We start from the raw sequence: 16831 nt of genomic DNA on the forward strand, positions 1-16831 counted from the left end.
CACAGCACAAAGCAGCGTTTGGAGAAGAGCTGCAGAGAAAGTGCATGTTTGTCACGTGTCTCCAGGGTGTGATGCTTTCCAGCCATAAATACACGTGGCTGTCAGTGTGACAAGATAATTATTTTATTGGTGGGATTTCAAGAAAAATATGGGCCAGAACTTCCTTGTTCTACTCATCAGAGAAACTTCATTGAATTTAAAATCACCATTCTTCCAAGTGAAACAGGTTTGGCCCTAAATCATAATTCATCAGTTGTTGGCACCCTGCAATTTAAATCTTTTCCGCAACAAGGAAATAAATCTTTTAAAAAGTATATTAAAATCAGTATTGATTATTCGAAGCAGGAGTGCTGCATTCAGAGCTGTAAATCTTTTTTTTAGGATCCCAAGATAAAATACTGCAGCAAAACTGCTGTATAAAAAAAATCACTATGGTTTAATCATGGTAAATTACTAGTATTTTTGTATGTGGAATTTATAGGGCACCATTTCTTTTAGATTGAAAGGGAACATTCCTGATTTAGCTCTGATTACTCATCTACAGATGGGGTTAATGTCATGCGTCTCTTTGGGGATGTATCTTCTTAAGTAATGATGTCCTTATTGTGTGCTCTATGGATCCGTTGTCAAGACGCCTTTAAATATATCCTTGATGGCACATGGAGGTACCAGCAAATTATGTGTTGAATTAACAGGTAATTCAATCCACCTTGGTGTTAATCTTATTGCAAAATAACAAGCTACATAAAAGCCATTTAAGTGCAATTTTAAAAAACGCTCTGTGAGATAAAATCTCTTTAATCAGAAACAGATTTTGTTCAATTACCTTTAGTCTCCTCTGCTAAAACAGTGAGGCCAGATCCGCTGTATCTCCCAGGAGCCGACGTCGCAGCACGTCCATGCAGCTGGGCACAGGGGTTGGACTGGGCTGCACCAAGGCAAACTTGTCTTACCCCATCACCGCATGAGATGGAGAGGGGTTTGGGAGAGTAGCTATTCCTCTGCTCTCCTGCTTGCCTCTCTCACATGCCCGACATCCCTGGGCCAATGCCCCATTCAGGGCCGATACAACCTGCACCCTGTTCCTGACACTTCACCTTTCTTTTGGCTTTATTGACTGACTTGGGGGAGATGTGGGGCCATAGGTGTGAAAATGCTCCTTGGTGCTTAAGATGAGGAAGGCTTGCTCTGGATGGGGTGGAGATGACCAGTACAGGCTCTTCAGGTGGTACCTTCCCTGCTGGGGCTGTTTCCTTACAGGAGTGAGGATACCAATAAGCTTCGGTGTTTTCAGTCCCTGGAGCATCGCATGCTTTGCTGGAGGGCCAGGGCTCGTGTGGCTTCCCTGCTGCTTCTTGGGCATCTGCGGTCACAGGGGTCAAAGCAAGTCACTTTGCAAGGGCTTGCACCAGCGCTGAACAAATTATAACACACAGAAACAATTTCCTCTGTGCTTTCTCCTTTGCAATTTTCAGGCTCATTAGCTATGCAAAACTATTTGCTCATCTACTACCAAATGTCTTTCCATTGTATGAGTAATTGCTTGGTTTGCTGAGAAGCGTGCACTGTTTTGGTTAATTTTCAGGCTGCCTGGTTTGTTTCTGCTCTGGCTGCTGCCAGAAAAAGGTTTCTCAGCTTCTGCTGGTCTCCTGCACTGCTGCCATGTATTCCTAACTCAGCAGAAGAATTATAGATTTCAGATCTTCCAGTCAAGTGCCCAATTCAAAAGCCTGTGTTTTTTCCCATGAGCGAAGAGCTTCCTGTTTGTGAGTGTGCACTGTGGGGACTTCATGCCAGGTTAATTTGAAATGGTCAAAAATTAAAATTCATTCCTGGAAAAAAAGCTGTATTCTTGGAAATGCTCTGTGCTGCACACTCCTCCTCCCTTGGAACGCCTTTCAGACTATCCTGTCAGAAACTAACAGCCAGCAGATGGGAAATTCAGAGCCCATCAATCCCTTTCATTCATTCCACTACTTTTCTATACATGGCTAGTGCTAATCCTGAAATTTTTTTAAGAGGGATGTGGAATCCATGTCTGAGAAATGGCTACAAAATACCTCTGTATGAGCCTACAGCTGGACTGTACATGCGAAGGTATCTGGATCTGAAAGCATGGGCCTCAATCTGCTAAAAATGCATCTGTGCTCAAATCTTGTTACAGCCAATTTGTTCAGAAGGAGAGTGGTGACTGGCATCCCTTGCCCTAGGAATCTGTTTCACCAGGAAAGATGGACAACCATGTTAGCTTACACCTAGGTATGGAGGTCCAAGTGAGGCCATCACACTCTGTGGGACATTAAGTGACAAAGATGTGATTAATATAAGTAGCAATGGACAAGGAAAGAGTTTCCTGAGCAGTCAGGACTATAGAAGTTCTCCAAGAACTAGTCTGTGTTCAAATCACGTTTCTTTTCGTATTAGCAGCTCACCTTAGAGACAGGAACCAAAGAAGCTTGACTAGTCCCTAAATCTGTTCTTCCCAACCACTGCACTGCAATGAGCTAAATCCTGCCTTTGTATCCCACTTTATGCTGTATTCCCTAGGGGATGGGGCATAGAAATTGCAGCCAAGGAAGGGAAAAGCAAAAGTAACTTTATAATAACTTTGCTCCTTCTAGACTCTGGCTATGGGAAGGCCAAAGCGACACATGATATGGGTTAGCGCAGCCTTTGCAGCTGCTCTATCTCACAGCAGGCTATCCAGGGCTGCCGTTAGGTTGCACAGCCCGGCACGCAGAGGGTCTATGGCTTTGTGCTGTCCTTGCACCACCCTGCAGCCCACAGCTAAGCAGGATAGCCTAGGACCACCGGTGCTGGCTCTGCTCCCCCACTGCAGAGATGTTGTCACCATGTCCTTCAAGTGTCCTGCAGAGCCCACCTATGCCACCTGAGCAGCCAGGCAGAGCACGAGTGGGGCAAGAAAGAGCTTTACTGTCTCCTTCCAGAAGAAAATCTTTATTGCGAATAGAGGTCTGCACAATAGATAAGGCTTCTCAGATGAAAAACTGCTTCCCCCTCCCAGCAGAGTCCAAAGTTTCTTCTGATGGTGATGACGCCTTGAACAATGACAACCTTCATTCATCTCTTCTGGCCAGGAGAGAGCTGAGAGTTCACGTTTTAAGCTCTTTCACCATGCTGAAGGTGCATAAAAGCCTCTCATCACTGTTCAAACACAGTCCTCCATTAGGAGTTATTTAAGCAGGCACCGCTTTCCCTGCTCCAAACCTCTTTGTATGAAATCCTTCCAGCACTGCGTGTGGCATCGGCCAGCAGCTGATCTGGCGTGTGCTGTGCTGGATGTACCAGTAATGGATAGTTAATTAACCCGATCCATCAGTCAGTCCCTTTCTAGGACAGTATTGATGATTTTAAAGCTTAAATGTCATATCTTCTTTCTACCTTTGTGTCACATGTTAAAAAAATAAATAAATGATACTAGAGGGCACTTTTGATTACTACAATTTTTCTTCACATGCTTCATTTGCTGGGCCATTTGTATCAGCCAAGTTGTCTTTATTTGCCAAACTCTGTCAGGACTCAGGGCTTGCCCTTCTGGCAAAATGCAATTTGATCCCAAATGTGTTTTCCGCTTTTGCCTCAATATCTTTGTTGTTTTCCCAAAAAGCTAAAATAAAACCAAAGAACAATCAAAAGCTAGTTGATTTATTTTTAGGTCTCAACAGTGCCTTTTTTTCTCCTTAAAAACTCTTTTGGTCATGAAAATAATGACCTTTTTCTGCAAAGAAGGTATTTCTTTCCTACTGGAGCTAACACATGAAGAAGAATGGTCTTGCAATTAAGGTGATTTTGAACAAAGTTTACTCCATGCCTGGCTTGCCCCAGCCTTCTTGTGTGACCTTGGATGTATCCCCCAACTCCTGACAATTCTCCTCTCTGGTAATCAGGCTCTGCAAAGGTATTGCCAGATTAAAGGTCAGGCTTTCAAGTGATGAGTGGTTTTGTTTCTCTGACTTAATCTATGGAGGCTGGGTGCTCCAGCACCTCTGAAAATGAAGCCCTGTTAGAGAAATTTGACGTGAAGGGAGGCATCCAGCAACGCAGGCACCTAGAATCAATAGTGGCTTTCAAAAATCTTGGCCTACACCCATGAACGCTTGCAAAGTACTTTAACATCCAAATGTTGCAGAAGAGAGAATGATTTAAATGTTTTGAAGTTATTCCCAGGACTAGAATTTTGCAGGATTGTGTCACAATAAGAAAAAAAAAAAACAGCAGATGTAATGAGGAAATTCTCACAAGTTCAGGAAGATGTTTTCCCAAAACGCTGCTGATTGGCTTTAGTTTGGTCTGGTCCTTGTCTTTCAAGGCTGACATAAATCTTCTGAGCAAAGGAGCTTTTCTGGGAGTGGAGCAGATGTCTGCTGAATCACTGAATTTAACTCTTTCTCGGCAGCCTGCGAGGCAGCACACGTCCATGAACTTGCAGGGTATAACTCTGGGGACAATTTGCTCATCCACACCCCATGAGTGTCTGGCATGTAATATGTCCATCTGCTTGCCTATTTGCTTGTTGTCTCTTTTGCACATAGATGTCTGGGTTCTGTGGTGGGAACAACCCATCCCACCCTCCCAAGTTTGGTTCCTGCAGGTGCCTCCAACCACGCTTTGGGCAGAAGGTCCCTTCTCTCTCCAGCCCACCACCACATGCAGCTCGATGAGGGTGGCTGCCCCATGGGTGAGCAATGGTCATGGGTCAAAACTGGGGGGGGGGGGAAGGGCTCAGAAGAGAATCTCAGCCTTGATGAAAAATAACCCCACTGTTTAGGGGCTGCGTGAGAGGTGGGATCCATTCTGAGGAATTTCATGCTTGAAAGGTGAGACAGGTCTCCTGAAAAGGTTATTACCTCGAGCAGACAAATCCTTCAGCAAGTTGGGCTTTTTTTGTATACCTCAAACAAAGAGCCACCACAATCAAAGAGCTGTAAGATCTTTTTTTCTTCCTTTTTTTTTTGCTGCCTCTGTGCCATTCCCTTTCATTTCTGCTGCCCACAGAAACTACCGTGCCTCCCTATCTTCTGCTGAATATACATCAAATAGGAGGTGAAGCACTGGCAGTCTTCACAGGAGAAGACAGGCGGCGAGGGGGAGGGCATCTTGCATGCTGTAATGTTTCATTAATTTATTTTTCCTCCTCTTCAGGGAAAAAGTAAATGTGGGTGACCCAGAACAGACCAAAAAATGCGTCTGTGTCGCAGGCTGGGAAGGAGCCTGAGAAGCGTGGGATGAGTGCAGGTCGGCTGCTTCTGCTGCTGCGCTAAAGGGGTGCGGGTCTGTGGTAGGGCTGGTGCCGAATGGTCCTGGGGGGCTGCCGGGACCCCCCCAGGCCAGGATGAGCTGCTGCAGGCTGGGTATCTCTTCTGGGTACCACAGGGATGCTGCCACTGCCCACGCCTGGCAGGATCTACCTCTCCCCCTTTAGGAAAAAGGCTTTTCTTGAGCTCCCCTAAAAACCAGGTCTGGCATGACCTCGGGACCACTTCAGGTTAATGTTCTCCCCCCTTCTCCAGATGCCTCTATCTCTTCCTTTAGTCTCACCTATAAAATGTAATTTGCCTATTCAAACCAACACCGCCGCATGTCCCCTTCTGCGTATGTACCAGATATGATAATGGCAATAAGCGTTACCTTGTCCTGGAGAAAAGCATTGCTACCAAGCTGGTTCATTGTGCAATTCATTCAGCATGAATTAATCTTGGAAATGTTATCACAGAGGCCACTGCAGTTCTTGCAATGAGCACTTGCTTTGTGAAGCCTTTGCTTGGGGGGCTATTTCTAACATTTGGCTAGTTTTCCTCAAGGGGTTGTGTTGTTACTTATCTTGCTTGCAAACAGGATTCACTGACTACCTAGCAGTAGACACCATACTTATTTTAAAGAAATCAGCTGCACAGACAGGCAGGATAGCTGTCAGATACAAGATGACTGAATTATACTGCTTTGTTCACAGGTCAGACAAGAAAATCGCCGACTATGTAACGCCTGGGACTATCACAGCAAGACCCCTGGGGCTTGGGGAAAGCCAACACCACAAATGCCTTTGTGCCACAGCTTGTTGTACTGGAAAAGAGCCTTGAAAGTCCATGTTTCTGAAACCAAACCTTTATACATGTGGATATCATCCAAGCGTTGCTCTGGATCTTACACTGGAAGGTGAACTGAGAGCAAGTTTTGGCTCAGGTACTGTAATGTGCTTTTATTACTGTGCTTTGAAATGCGTCTTTTCATTTCTCCCCAGAGCACTAGGTCTTTCTGGCAGCTTGAACTCTGTCTCCCGTAGTGTTTGGGCCATGAAAATGTTTTGGTTTTTTCTGGTTTTTGCATTGCTTTGCTGAACACCTTCAAGGACCACCCTGCCGGCGATCTTGCTGGTGATGCTTACACGAGTGACGCTCATGCGAGTAGTTTCAGGCTGGGTTTTCAGACCACCCTGGTCCTGCCCTCTTTGCTTGATGCCACTGATGACTGGTCAAAGCAGAATAGGGGCATTTCCCCTGCTCGGCACCTGGCAGGGGGAAATTTGCTTTTTCTTAGGTTTGTGTTTCTACCAAGCATAATGTAATGAGCCTGATCCTGCTTCCTCTCACCCAATGAAGGGCTGATAGACGTGCGTGGGTGAGAGCGCGCCATCCCGTACGGCAGCGCTGTGTCACGAGGAGCTGACAAATCCATTATCCCCCGTAGTGCTGGCTGCAACAGGAACATACTGCTGCAGCTCCAGGCTGACGCGTGACAGCTCGAGGTTGTGGCAGCACAACCCATCTAGAGATTTTTTTTTTTTTTGTAAGCCACAGATCGTAAAGGGAGTGGCTTTATTTTTAAGCTCTGCTACTATAGAGGTAGCCAGATGGTTTATGGCATGATAGTGGGTAACTGAAATGTCTCTAGAAATGCTTATGTATCATGTCTGCATGAGACAGGTCATCTGCAAAGATGCAGGTGTGATTCTCCTTTTAAAACATACAGCAGCAGCCTGATTTATATGGAAAATGTAGCAAAGGTTGCAGTATGTGAAAAAGTAGCTCTCCCTTTTTTGTGCAGATAGCCTCAATTTCACTGCAAATAATCCATTCAAATCAGACAGCAAAGGTGTACAGTTCTCATGTTGTTACACTATAGGCATTTATTCCCCCTCATGTCGCGAGGTTTCCTATGTGGAGCAGTAAGTAGCTCTGGAAGGCTGTTCATCTTTCCCTGTCACTGTCTGGTTTGTTTTCATTTAGATCTGGCACATTTTAAAATGCAACTCGGACATGCCACTGCACCGAGGCTGTTGTTTCATTAACATATATCCTCCAAAAGCTGCATCCAGCTCTGTGCCCTTCCCGGGGGGCTGAGATGCCCTATACTGCGCTGGTCCTCCCTGGCTGCATTCCCGGTGTCCAGGCGTCAGAGACCACACTGCTGCCGCTAAGCTTGATGCTGTGCCCCTTGTCTAAGAATAGTCTTACTGTCTTGAATGCTTGCCAGTTTCTGATAGCTCGGCAAGCAGAGGGAAGAAACACAGCCATTATGTAATGGCTTCTCCTGGCCAAGAAAAGAATCCAATTTATTGATCTCCTGTCTGAAAACCTCAGTAACTCTGTGTAATTGATGACCAGCTGTTAAGAAAAGCTGTTTGGAGGAAGAACATTTATAATTAAAGAACAGACACTTCAAATTCAACTCTCCCTCCATTTTCTCATTGCATTTCTCTTTGCTGTCTTGGGGAACAACCATCCTGCCTGGGCCTTTAAGCTTCTTGTTTCAAACCACTATATGCCTTTCCCAGAAAGCAACATTGCGTTCTCCAATTTCACTCCCTGTGCTACAGAGGGGAACTATTCATGGAGCTGTGTAAGAGAAAGAGATTAAGGAAATATCAAGACTAACAGATGGGAAGCAGGCAGTGGATGACGTGTAGGCAGGGCTGATGTTACTGCAAGTCTTATCTTGTTAGCAGAAATATGTTGCAATAAGCAGAGTTCTGGGAGGTTGGTTTTGAGGATGGAATAGGAGAAGTCCTTTCTATCTGATGAGGGGCCTGCCAGTGTCTAAAAATGTTGTATTACTAGATGTCCTGGTACCCCTGAACATTTAGATCTTGGCCCTCTTTTTCCAGATCTGCCCATCTCCTCTGGGCTTTGGAGGTGAAAATGTTTCTGGGTTTCTCTGCTGAAAGTGTGACTGTCCCTGTTTGTTTGAGGGAAACCCGAAATACACGTCACTCAGCTTGACCATACAGTATAGCTCTCCCACACTAGTGGCCATCCACAAGTTAAGCTATAGCCTGCCTCTCCTCCCCTCCTCGCATATGCTCTGAGTAAGGACTACACTGGAAATAGATAATTTAGCATAAGAATTACATTATGCATTTAAATGTAAATTGCCGGGGAATTGATGATTGCTTTGTTTGAATTGTAGTGATTTGAGTATGTGTGGTTTTTTTTCTTAGAGTACATTTTAACTGGTATTTATGTCCTTTTACATCCATCTCAAACACCAATGTGCATGTGTCCTTAAGCTTTCAGTTGTAAACCCTTGAGCTGTCACATTCCCGTTAGGAAACCCATTCCTTTGACCTCTCCAGCAATTGCAGACTGGCACTCTTTTCCCTCTCACCATCTTTGGCTTTTGGAAGATCTGTTGTTTTAATTCAAGGAGATGAAAATCCCAAGCCCCCCCAAAATACAGCTTGGGTCCCCTCCCGCTCCGTGAGCATGGGTGGCAGTGATCCTGCTCCCCGTCTCTCCCCCTCGCTGCCTGCAAACCAGATCCCTGCCTCAGCAGCCGGGGAGAACTTTTGCAGAAGCTGCTGAGCACAGAGGTTGGTTACCAGCCCCACCACCGTGAATGGCTCTGCTTGGAGCCGAGCACATGGAAAATTGACTCTGTGCTCTTCAGCAGCAGCCAAGCACACCTGAGGGTACCAAGCCCGTCTTCCAGACTTGGCAGCCCCTCCGTCCTCGTGCTGACCATCAGTTCAGGATTCTGATGCTGGGGCTGAGCAGCTAACATGCAGGTGGTCTGATCTCATTGCTTGTGTGGGGCATGGGGGAATGAGACTGAGCAGACTGTATTTTTTTCCCATGGTAGGGAGGGAGAGGGGGAGAAAGAGATGTACACGGATCTGTTCACAGCAAAGGCCTGGTTTCATCCGCGGATGCTCCTATCCTGTTAGCAGGGTACTGAGCAGCAGCCCTCAGCATGAATGAGAGTAAAAGGGTGGCCAGTCACCCAAGTCCATTCTCAGGCTTGGCCCAGAAAAGGAATTTTTTTACCATCTAAAGAGCTAGTAAAGTGAGGGAAGCCAGGGGTTAATCACCTCTACCCTCCCCATCAAGTTTAACAGCCACTGGTGGGAAAAGCCTGGGTTTCAGCTCTGTTTGCAAGGTGGAGAGCAGTAAATACCATTATTCGCAGAGTCTTTCTGAGGTGCAGCCAATTTTCAGGAATGCTGTATCTCAGTCCAAACAAAACCTGCATGTTTCTCATTGGCCTGGCCTTGTTTCTTGAGACTGTTTCACTGATTGATACAGGAGATATAAACAAAAATTGAAATAACACATGCCTGGAAATAAAAACAAAACACTTGCACCAGAGAAAGAAGATTGTAAAATCAGCAGCTCATGGGGCTCAAATGCAGCCATCTAGTCCCCAAAGCCAAGCCATTAAGAAAACAAACAAACAGAAAAAAACCCCAACTGTGATAAGCCCCTGACTTTAATTGTGTGGATGTATGTCTACAAAAGCCAGAATCAAGCTTTTCCTTCCCAGCCCCCACACTAATTCCTTTAGCCTCAGCGGCATAAAATGCTCGTGAGCCCCGTCTGGTCCCTCCATCTCCTGCCTACCCATGCCAGCAGCCAGGAGGTCAAATCTGTTGTTGTTCCTCTGCAGAGGAGACCCACAGGTTCAGGCCCCCAGTCCTGGGCTGTTCTCCCAGTTCTTACTGAACTTCCAGCACAGATGTCTGGAGCAGCAGTCGCTCACCTCCTGATCTGGATGGAGCAGTTGGTGGCAATCGCTTACTGCTGCTGCTGACTCTCCCCTCGCTAGCACATATAACCTTCACCGGTGGAGAATGGCTGTTGGGGAGTTGGAGAGGCTGGACGTAGTTTGCTGAGCCACAAAGCTGTAATTATGATGGGTTTCATGCAGTTGTTTTGTAACTTTTCATATTTGAAAAACCACCCTTACTGATGCTTAATGTTTATGTAGGACTCCACATTGTCAGATTAAAGGGTATCTGTCCAACCAATGTAAAAAGAGAGGCAGGATGCCTGGTGGCTGCATCCCCTGGGTGCAACTCCAGTGCATTCCTGGGTGCATCCCTGGTGCTTTCTGGGGTGCACCCCCAGGTGTATCCCCAGTGCACACTCAGGTCCGTTCCCGGTTCATCTGCACAGCCACACAAGAGCACGGGGTGTTGCCTCCCAACAATTCAGAAACTTCCCAAGACCCCAAAGGTTGCACCCCCCATTTCTGGAAGCATTTCCATGGGAAGTACAGACACGAGAGACAAAGGAGCCCCTGAGCTCCATGAGGAAGAGGGTGCAGGGTCAGGCCCATGCACTGTTTCTCTGTGGTACACTGAAACTCACCCTTGAGCCCTTGCTTGTAGACCTGGCAGCATGTTTCCCGAGTGGGAGCTTCTGCTGTGGCCGGGTAGGAATTCTCCCTAGGGTGTGTTGTTACTCTCTTTAAATATCTCAGATCTTCAAGTTCTTTTTTTTGAGCCTCCGACACAAACATGACAGCTATCCCACAAATCAGCCATGTAAAGGAAAAAAAAAAAAGTCACATTTAATTACTCCTGAAGGGGAACTTATATATGAGGAACACTTATTAGTGCAATATATTTTTTCTTCTGTAGCTTTGAACTGATCTCTAATAGCACCAGCGAAGTCCCGGCATAACCTTGGAATGTGTTTCATTATCATTCAGATGGAAACTGCTGTCTTATGACTGCAGTTTTAAAATACAGTACATTTTTATAATTTCTAAGTAGGCAATCAAGTGGACATAACACATGAAATTATATCCAGTCCTGGCACCAAACCCTGCCCTTCACTTGCCCATGCCATTCAGTGGATATTAAGGCCTGGGTGCAGCTGAGGGCTGGATTTCAACCCCTGGGTGGTCCTGTGGTCCTCTACTCTGCCAATAGCAATGTAAACATGCAGGCATTTATGAATTCGGTCATTTTAATTTTAAAGTCACTCAAGCACTGGGGCAGCCTCTCTTCCTTCCTCCCTTTTCTCCACACGAAGGCGGCAGGGCACGGGCAGCAAGTGGCTCCTGGCTGGAGAAAATGTGACCCATGAGCTGGTCCTTGTGATGGCTGCATCGCCAAGAGCTTTAAATGCTGCCGTATGTTGCCAGTACTGACCTGAGGGTACCAACGTCTTCGGCTGCTTTCCTCCCTTCAGGCAGCTCTCTGAATCTGCAAACCCATACCCTTAGCTAATTAACAGATGGCAAAGGCAAAACTAATCAATCATTTCCCGGTGGGGCTGCTGGTAGCCTGTCAGTTCAGCAATGAGAGATGTTCTGCCCCAGCCCCACTTCCCCATCTTTCCCAGGCAGGCGCCTGAGCATTATGCTTTGTCTCAGGCTTCATTTCAGACTCAGAACAGAGGAGGATAAGCATTTAGTCTGGAAGCCACACAGTCTGTAGGAAGTTCAATGTTTTCTTGCCTACCTTAGAACGCTGTTGAAAAATGCGGTGTTTTCAAGAGAGAGCAGTAAGAGAATAGGAACGTCAGGGTGAGGTTGGAAGCCAACAAATATTGGGAAGGACAGATGTGACCTTTTTGCTGATGAAGGAATTAATATATTTCCATTGCTAATTAATGTATGGGCAGGGAAAATTGTAAAGACGGGAAAATTCTTCTTGATTTTACCTCTACTGGGTACTCAGGAAATAATGAAGTAATGTTACAAAATACGACATGTGTAACATAAGTGTGCTGCTGTACTGACTTTGAACTAGATTTGTCACCAGGAATGGGAGGCACATATAGATCTCCAAGTCTCTCATGGCTCCCCAATGACCAGAGGCAGCCTGGGCTTATCTCTGTTGGCCACCAGAGATGGTTTTCCAGGAGCAGTCGGCATCTAAGGTGCTGGGAGCACCCCATGCCAGTGAGTGTGGGCAGCCCACCGCCAGGTCCAAGGGATGGGAGCACCGTGGTGCTACGAGAACAACGTGCAGCACCTGGGGCATCATTGTCAACTCCCAAATCTGCTGAGAGTCCCCAAAGGTTGAGGCCACTCACTATAAAAGAAGAGCAGTCAGCACAGAGATGCTGGCATTCCCTACTATTGCAGAAATGAGTGAGCTGGTGATCTGCTGTGTGGCATTCAGATACTGGGCTCATGAGAATCTGAAAATATACTGAGTTTTGCTTTAGGGACTTTTTTCCTCCTATCTGTAGGATGCACCTGACACAAATGACTGTGTTTTGGGGTATCTTGTAATTTTTAATGTATTTATTCTTATAGCACACCTGGGAGATGAGACATTTGCCCATGACCTGCAGCAGGAACTGAGTCACAGAGAGACAGCATCAGCTCTTTAGAGAGACTTGCAGGGACAAAATGCAATTTCTTATATGCTGTCCTAGTTTCAGCTGGGATAGAGTTAATTGTCTTCCTAGTAGCTGCTACAGTGCTATGTTTTTGAGTTAGGTATGAGAAGAATGTTGATAACACACTGATGGTTTTGGTTGTTGCTAAGTAATGTTTAGTCTAAAATCAAGGATTTTTCAGCTTCTCATGCCCAGCCAGCAAGAAGGCTGGAGGGGCACAAGAAGCTGGGAGGGGACACAGCCAGGGCAGCTGACCTAAACTGGCCAAAGGGGGATTCCATACCGTGTGATGTCACGTCTAGTATATAAACTGGGCAGAGTGGGGGTGGGGGGATCACCACTCAAGGACTAACTGGGCATTGGTCAGGGGGTGGTGAGCAATTGCATTGTGCATCACTTGCATATTTCAATCCTTTTATTATTACTACTGTCATTTCATTATTGTTACTATTATCATTATTAGTTTCTTCTTTTCTGTTCTATTAAATTGTTCTTATCTCAACCCACAAGTTTTACTTTTTTTCCGATTCCCTCCCCCATCCCACTGGGTGGGGGGGGGAGTGAGTGAGTGGCTGTGTGATGCTTAGTTGCTGGCTGGGGTTAAACCATGACATACGCTGGGAGTTGGCACTCTCAAAGAAGCCCCAAAAGGTTCCTAAAAAGTCCACGTGAGCATCCCACGAGGTCCATCTGCACTGGTAGCCCTTGTGCCTCTATTGAAAGGAGCCTAAGTGGGGTGGCAATGTGACTTGCTGTGTGGAACACCTCTGCATCCCTGGCGCTCCTCCCTGCCTCCCTCCCCTTCCATCCGCCAAACATTTCCAGGAGCTGCCATTGGCACTGCAAGCGGATTAGGTTACCCAGACCCAAAAGAGAACTTCTTTGTGGCAGAAAAATGCCTACATTTGTGTAGCTTAACTTCAGAAGTTTTCCTCTGGCAGAGGCTCAAATATGCACCACGGGAACGATGGTTTCACTGCTGTCTTTGGGACCTTGCACATTTTCCAGGTCTCTCAGCCCAGCCTTGTTGCTTCTCTCAGGTTTCCTGTCTGTATTTCGCAACATCTCTGCCTGCGTTCTGGAGACCACTGTTTTCTGAAGGCCATGTCCAGCCCAGGCAGCCCAGCAAGCACTGATCCGGGTGCACCAGGCAAGCGAGATACACAAATCTGCGAGCAGCAACCAGCCTGGCCCTCCTGGGCCATAAACGAGAATGAAAGAGAATAAAAGTCAGATGGATTTAGCAGGGATTGACCTCCTATTTTCTGAGCCGCTCTTTGCATGGTAATTTTGTTTTTAGCTTTCTCCTGCCTTCCTCTCAGCATTGCTGCCTGTGATACAGCCCTGCCAAAAGCCTTTGGGGACAGCGGGCGCTGCCATGTGCTGAGACTGGCCAGAGCAAATGGGGTGGCAGACGGTCCAAGACGGTCTCCTTCCCTAACCAAAGGGGATTTATTGAAGCTTGAGAGTATCTGCCAAAGCCACATTTAGCACAGGGAGCTGATTGCAACACTGTCATTACTCACTGCGGGTTTATAAATAAAACCAGCCCAGGCTCAGCCTCTCCTGACACCAAATGAAGGGATGCAAGGGGAGGCCCCAATATACTGTCCTACTAAATTATTTGAAGCTTGATCTCCAACAACCCTCCCTTAGTGTACAGGTGATTGTGTCCAGTACACCATGGCAGGTGGGTATAGCTGCAGGAGGGGAGCTTTGACGTCTCCTTTCCTCAGTGAACAGTCCAAGGTGACTTCCTTTGCCTTCCCTGGCTGCCCAGTGCAGGAGGATTTCCTTGCTCGTCTCCTGCCATCGCTCGATTGCACTGAAATTAAACGTGGATGTTTGCTCCTGGAGTGCTGGACCGAGTTCAGGAGACACGGTGGAGATTCACCGTCCCGCACCACATCTGTGTCTGACCATGGGCATGCATCTGGGGGCAGAAACCTTTGGATATCCTAGTGCATACGACAGAAGACAACGCTCAGAAATTGCTTCCTTAAATATCTACTGAGCACAAAGTAATACTAATCAAGGGAAGCTCTTTCCCCTTAGTAATGAGCTGACGCTATGACATTGAAGCATCTGATGCGGCAGTGATCATATAGCAGTGAAGGTCTAGGACCCCAGGGAGATGCTGCTGGTTTGCCCTTGGAAGCTCTTAGGAAAGTGCAGATGTTTTCCCCTGCAAAAGTCATGATTTGTCAGCAGCTGCTCAAAGGCTCACGTCTGGAGTATCACAAGGTTTGGGCTTTTTTCTCCTTAAATTTAAAGGTGATTCTGGGTTCTGATTTTTCTTGATTGCAGACACCAATTTCCAGTGGAGATGCAGATACAGTTGCAGTAAATTGAAGCCAACTGTAGCAGGGTTTCTTTCTTAGCTGTCTTTCACAAATGTCTCCAAAGCAGTCGATGGACCCTGAGGGGTCATGGGCTGCTCGCTGCTCTGGGTGAGAGTGGAACGTGGTCCCTGCTGGGATCGTGTCCTTCCCAGCTGCCATGGCCAGAAGGACCACAGGCACTCCTGGTACATCGTACACCCCAAAGTATCTAAACCACTGTGGGATAAACAAGAATGTTTGGGGAAAAAGGAGAGGAAATGTCATGCAACCAAGAAAACTTCTTGCTCGAATATGTGTACGTCTTCTTAATGCCTAATGGAGAAAGACACCTAATGGTTTCCAGAGCTCAGTAGCTGGATAAAAACAGTGTGCCGAGGTGGTGGAGTGACAATATCTGTTAATGAAAAAAACAGGATATACGGCTTGGGCTGTCGGGCACTTGGCCCAGCGCTCGGCCAGAGCAAATCAACTGAGCTGCACTGGAATCAGCACCAGTGATATTCAATTCTCTTCCTTGTCAAATGCCGTATATTAAAAACAGAATAAAAAGCTTTTAAGGGATGTGCTCACTGTCAGTTTAATATAAGTGGCTGTGGGATCATCTTCTACAGGTAGCTTTATATCAGAAAAGAAATTACAACTCACTTCATAGCAAGTATTTTACTGTTATTGCAGTTTCCTAATGCGCTTATTCATAAAGAGCAATTTTCCAAACAAGGATCGTGTGGAATTCAGTGGGACAGTGGGTCACTGTGGACATCCAGCTGTGTGATGGGTGGCCCAAGCCCTGCACTCGTGCCAGGCTGAGATGGGGCGAATGCAGCTGAAGGCTCCAGTGGTGAAACCAGCCTCTCTGCTCAGGGACACAGCTCAGAAAGTTAGATGACATCCCCAGCCACCAGGCATGCCTTTGTTTGCATCCTCTGTGCCTCCTGTCCTGCTCTGCTGACACAGAGCCGCAGCTACTATGTTGTAGTGCATAAATCCACTGCCCATCTTACGTTTTGATGAAAAGGAGAAAGTCCCCAGAAAATGCAATTTGACCGAACAGAAACTATGTATGAAATTTAGCCTCTAAAGTTTAAATGATTGGTTTGGGCATTTAGACATGAAAATTTCACTCTTTTGTGCAGTAGTTTAAGTTAGTTGGTTTAAAAATTTCCATTTTTAATTCCTTCAAAAGGTTAGTCTGAAGATGGGATTAAACAGATATTAGTCAACTGAATATTAACTTTTAGAGCTTTGGGGTTTTTGGGGTGAAAAAAACCAACTTCATGACAACCCAAAATATTTTTTCTTCAGTTTTTCAGTTTTAACATTATGCAAAAATCACATGGGTCAAATTTCTGAATAATAATATTGCATCTTCTTGGCTGTTGATACCTAAGTCATCAACACAAACCACTTATGATCTGTGAGGCCATGGCAAAGTAATTTGTGGTTGCTCCGTGGAACCTACTCCTTTCATTGTGCTTGCATTCAAAATGTGGGTAACAGACTTTCACCATTTTGCCCACTTTCCTGCTGCTTTCTTCTCATTGTAATTAGCATCATGGCTAAGTATGGAAAGCCCTCTGGACCAAAGTTTCAGGAATTCTAAGGTGGTGCCAAATTTAATATTAATGTCCCTGGATTTATAAAAAAGGTGACACCGCTCATAATGTTGTTTATTATTACTATCTAAGAAATTTCATTAGCAATGTGGACTTGGCTGAGTGCTGGTGAATGCCAGTGGAAACCATTCCACTGAGTCCAGCAGGCTTTGTATCAAATCATATTTGCATCTGAAGATGTACATCAGCTAAATACAAGCTAGGATAGAAAAAGGTCAGGTTCTTTGGAAGGGAAAGGTTAAGAGAGTACATCCTTCCTTTTATGCCTTTGTGTGCATAATTT

At 46.0% G+C, this 16831-nt stretch overlaps 1 long non-coding RNA gene across 1 annotated transcript in view; it reads left to right on the forward strand.

Moving 5' to 3' along the window:
- Positions 1 to 16831, forward strand: part of LOC138686905 (uncharacterized) — an 80013-nt gene that overhangs the window by 16726 nt on the left and 46456 nt on the right. The window contains exon 2 of the long non-coding RNA XR_011326233.1: positions 5972 to 6201. This is a non-coding gene — a long non-coding RNA (uncharacterized lncRNA). The remainder of the gene's footprint in view (positions 1 to 5971; positions 6202 to 16831) is intronic.

This window comes from Haliaeetus albicilla, chromosome 9 (genome assembly GCF_947461875.1).
Source record: "Haliaeetus albicilla chromosome 9, bHalAlb1.1, whole genome shotgun sequence".
Classification (NCBI taxonomy): Eukaryota; Metazoa; Chordata; class Aves; order Accipitriformes; family Accipitridae; genus Haliaeetus; species Haliaeetus albicilla.